Genomic DNA, 5,228 nt, shown 5'->3' with positions numbered 1-5,228 from the left:
TGCGGCCGGGCGGACTGCCGGAGCCATCACCATCTCTGTTGCGGCCATGCTCAGGGCCGGATAGGATGTCGTCGGCGGTGCTGGAGCGATGGTGACAGTAAAGCCTGAGTGCCCAGTAACTGGGTCCTCCCCCGTAGGTGGTGCGGGCTCCACTGCCACGGACTGGGGCAGCGAGTCAGTCAGGGCATTGGCTGCGGACACGGGTGACGAGGGAGACGGTGTGCCGGACAGGAGCAGTCCAGGTCCCTCAGCCGCAGCGGCCGATCCCTGGGGGACATAGGGGCGTGGGTCACTGCTTACCCGCTCCTCTGAGATTATCTCCACTTCGCGCGCCCGGACAGCTGCGGCCAGGCCCTTCATCCCCGACGTCCACTTCGCCAGCATGAAGTGGACTTGGGCCTGGATCTTCCGCCACATCCTGCTGCGTTGGTGTCCAGGAACAGGTTTCAGCAGAGTCCTGGCGTCCCTGCACTCCACAGCGCTAGTTACATGTCGCCATTCTTCACCCGCCCCCTTGGTCTTTTCCGAGCACTTCGCTTGCTTTTTGCTTTGCCCCACTCTCGGGGGGCGGGGCCTCGCTTTCGCGCCTTTTCTGCTCAGGGAAGACGGCTCGGGCGGGAACTCTTCGCGCCAAAGATGGCGGATTCTCAAATTTTTCAGCGGGACGCCGCTGACGGGGACTTCAAGGCGCACTTCCACTGGTAAGTGGACTGGTTCAATCCTGTTCGTGACGCCAGAAGAGTCGATGTGTACCGCCCCGCGGGCTCGGCTGCGACCGCCGAGCCGCTTGGATCCGTGCTTGTACTGCGAGTGGTGGCTCGAGCCTCTCACGGACCCGGGGGTCACGTCGCTCTGCAAGGGAGTTGGCGCTACACGCAGGGATTTGGGGTGTTTGGTTTGAAATGATAGTTTGTGACGCCACCGTAGACACCATCGCTGCGGTGAAGGTGTGGGGACCCCCGGGAGCGATGTAGTAGCGCAGCTAGGTGTTGACCCCTCCGTGGGTAGGGAATGTTGGTCCCGGGGTCGAGGTCCGGATGCAGGGTATAGTGTTGCGGTGCCTGATGGCACTGGTGTACTCACTCTGACACAAGACACTGGAGTCACTGGTAAACTAAATGGATTGATGAACGGGGCCTGCAGCCGGCTGCAGCTTTTCCCAGATTAGGTTGGTGGTGCCCGCCTTTCTCCTGCACCTCTGTGTGTGACTCTTGACTCCTGTGCCTAGACACCGGTAGTCCGCTCCCCGACATGTATCTGTCGTAGGAGCCCGTTTGCCCGCAGACGCTGGCCCTTTGGATCTCTTGCCCTTGGCGGTGGCACTTATCTGGAATGGTTGGGCTGTTGCCTTCACTCGGAACTTAGGTGGGAATGAACCCCTGAGGTCCAGACCGCAATCAGTTAATTTGACTATGGTGGTGGCTTCTAGCCTAGTTCGGGGTCTGAGTACCCTGCCTGGTGCTCCGGTATCCATTTGGCTCCCCAGTTCGGTTCCGGCGGGCCACTACCCTGTCCCGGTCCCTTACGGTTCCACCGGTCGTTTTCCCGGTCTCCTACAGGTGGCCACTACCGTCTGCCTCCTTGCCAGTGGCGACTGGGCTATGACCCAGGCACCTGGTAGTCTCCGGGCAGCCTGGACACAGGACTCTTCCAGAGCCTGAGCTAGAACCGACTACACTACTTGGGTTCCCGCCTCCAGGCCTGTGAACTCCTCGGTAGGTGGAGCCAACCGCCTGGCTCCACCCCCCTGGTGTGGACCTCAAACCTGGAGGGTGGTGACAAGGCTTTTAAGTTTTACTGATGTTACCTAACTGGGAAGGGGGGGGTGGTGTTGTGTGTGACTACCTGGGACGTCCTGGATAATCCAGGGTGTCACAAAGAATATATAAAAGAATTTGAGTGGAACAGATTGCATGTTTATGCCATTTTTACTTATTTTGCTACATCAATTGTAAGGTCAGATCTATATCCATTTGTATCACCCTACAACTCCCAGTATGTTTTTATCAGCAATCAGACTGTGGAGGATAGAGGAACCACAGTACTGATGAGAATTAGTTAGCATCACAAATAAACTATTACTTCCAGAAAACTTGGGGCATTGTTCCAAGTCCATGCCTTAAACTATAAAATTAAAGCAATCTGATCAGTGTGGAAAGAAAAAAAAACATTGCATTGAAATGCATTAACAGGTAATCAAAACAGTGAACCAACACGAAAACGAAAATTGTATAAAAAAAAAAAAACGACGTCAACTCAAGATGGGGGGGGGGGGGGAATTGAAAATTGCCCGTGGGTGAGGGGAATCATTATTTGCACAGGTAATTATTCCAGCACGTGTACATTGCTAATGAAGTCCTGAAGACATGCAGTTTGTGGATCGAGGACTGGAGTTTGCGAACTCTGTTAGACAAGTTCTCCATCTTTTCCAGAACCAAAATGACTTAACATCCACAGCTTGTCTCTGCAGACTTCCATCTTTTTGTAGCACATCCCTACACTGTACTCAAAATAGTAACATAGTGCTCCTGACTAAAAATATCTGCCTTCCATGCTGTCCATGAGTGAGTCAGAACCAAATCCTTGTTGCCTTCCTCCAGGGGCTGATGTCCACACCAGGGGGTGGGCCAGGCAGTTGGCTCCACCCACCGAGGAGTTCACAGCCCTGGAGGTGGGAAAACCAGGAGTTCAGTTTAGGGAAAGGAGAGATCAGTTTAGGGAGAGTGTGAGTTAAGAGTGAAGTGATAGAGGAGCAAGAGAAAGGAGTAAAGTTGGAAGAGAAAAGTGACAGCAAGAAGCCTGAAGTTAGTCTGGGTGTGTGCCCCGGACTGAGACAGCAAGGTTGGCAGATGGCGGTAACCGTCTGCAGGAGAGGCTACTTGGAGGTTGCCGAAAGGACTGCGGACGGGTGGTGGCCCGGCGGTACCGGAGCGGTATACGAAGAGAAGCCAGCACCATTGTCAGGGGCCTTTCGGATCCCGGCAAGGCTTGCAGTCGCCGTAATTTGCCAAATCCGTCAGTGAAGGGGACCTCCGGGTCTCCCAACAATCAAGTCCCGATTGAAGGCAACAGTCCAACCGTTAGAGAGACACCGCCACGGCACCAGTTTCTCAGGGCCAGCGCCTGCGGGCAAGAGAGTGGCTCCTCCGGCTCCTATCCAAGCTGGGGAGCGGGTTACCGGTGGAAACCCATCGCTACCAAAGAACCGTACTTAGGTGCAGGAAAGTGACCATCACCGCTAACTGCAGGGAACATCAGCACCGTAGCCGTCCGAGGGACCCGTCCAACCAGCAGTTTGTTTACCGTGAACTGTGTAGTCATCATCCTTGGGCTGAGTGAGTACCTCCGTGCCAGACGGCACAGCGCTACCCCTGCACCTCCACAGGCCCCATAACCCGCCTGTCTACCATTCCAACCCCATCACTGGGCCCCGGGACCACCAAACCCCCTACCCACGGAGGGGGTCAAACAACAACTAGCTGCTCCCTGTCACCGCTCCCGGGATTCCCATACAGAGCAGCGGTGGTGTCCCTACCCTAACCACATCCGTGGGTGGCGTCACGGACAATAAACTATCCCAAAAACCAAACCCCTTTCACTCACGGGCGAGGAGCGCCGCTCGAGTCCCTGGGATCCGGCCCATCGCTCGAGCCACCGAGCAGCAGCGGCAGCCAGACCTGAGCAGTGGGAGAGCGCAGCGTCCCCTCCTCCGCCCGCAACATCTCCACATTGGCATCTATTTCGTGCCCCTTCACTTTTTTTTCTCCCACCATGTTGTCTCCTCACATTTACCCTCTCTGTATAATGTCTAGTATGTAATGCATATAGGTTCTGAATGAGAATAATGGGCATATATTTTTATTTATTTTTTTAACCATTGCAATTACTAATTGCACAATTTACTTTGTAGTAAATTAGTTTTCCAGAGTATTTATTCTGACAGTCTGCTCATCATTTACTTCAGTAATATCAGATTTGGATCATGAGAAGTTAGTAATGGTATGACTTAAGCTGGTGTCACACATGACGACGACGTCGCTGCTACGTCACCATTTTCTGTGACGTTGCAGCGACGTCCCGTCGCTGTGTGTGACATCCAGCAACGACCTGGCCCCTGCTGTGAGGTCGCCGGTCGTTGCTGAATGTCCAGCTTCATTTTTTGGTCGTCACTCTCCCGCTGTGACACACACATCGCTGTGTGTGACAGCGAGAGAGCGACGAAATGAAGCGAGCAGCGGGCAGGAGCCGGCGTCTGGCAGCTGCGGTAAGCTGTAACCAGCGTAAACATCGGGTAACCAAGGGAAGACCTTTCCCTGGTTACCCGATGTTTACGCTGGTTACCAGCCTCCGCTCTTGCTGCCAGCGCCGGCTCCTGCACTGTGACATGTGGCTGCAGTATGCATCGGGTAATTAACCCGATGTATACTGTAGCAAGGAGAGCAAGGAGCCAGCGCTAAGCAGTGCGCGCGGCTCCCTGCACTGTGACATGTAGCTGCAGCACACATCGGGTTAATTAACCCGATGTGTGCTGCAGGAGAGCAAGGAGCCAGCGCTAAGCGCGGCTCCCTGCTCTCTGAACTGACATGTAGCTGCAGCACACATCGGGTTAATTAACCCGATGTGTGCTGCAGGAGAGCAAGGAGCCAGCGCTAAGCGCGGCTCCCTGCTCTCTGAACATGTAGCACAGCGACCTTATGATCGCTGCTTCTGCTGTGTTTGACAGCTAAGCAGCGATCATAACAGCGACTTACAAGGTCGCTGTTACGTCACCGAAAATGGTGACGTAACAGCGACGTCGTTGTCGCTGTCGTTTAGTGTGACACCAGCTTTAGTCTGGTGTAGTCCAGAGGTCAGCAACACTTTGTACAATACACACCTGAGGTCAAGAAGCAATATATCTAGATAGACTTAATCCATACCACTATCTGACCATTCCATTATATAGCTAAAATCCTCTGAATATGCACAAAGGTGAAGGTGATCGTCTGCAGAAATCATGTAGCCAAACCGTGAGATCAACTATGAGATAACACAAACTGGCTAGAAAGCATTGGGCCAGTGATTCGGACTTCTTGATTTTATAACATTCTTAGCCGTTTATGGATTTATAGATAACCCCCTTTAAAATTAATTTTTTCTGAATTGTGGGTTTTGCTGGATACTATGTACAAGTGAATGAGTATTTTAGGTTGTATATTAAAAACAATGACCGATCAATCCTTGAAATT

The sequence above is a fragment of the Anomaloglossus baeobatrachus genome, chromosome 5 (assembly GCF_048569485.1).
Source record: "Anomaloglossus baeobatrachus isolate aAnoBae1 chromosome 5, aAnoBae1.hap1, whole genome shotgun sequence".
Lineage (NCBI taxonomy): Eukaryota > Metazoa > Chordata > Amphibia > Anura > Aromobatidae > Anomaloglossus > Anomaloglossus baeobatrachus.
The sequence above is the reverse complement of the archived record's forward strand: the minus strand, read 5'-3'. Positions refer to the sequence as shown.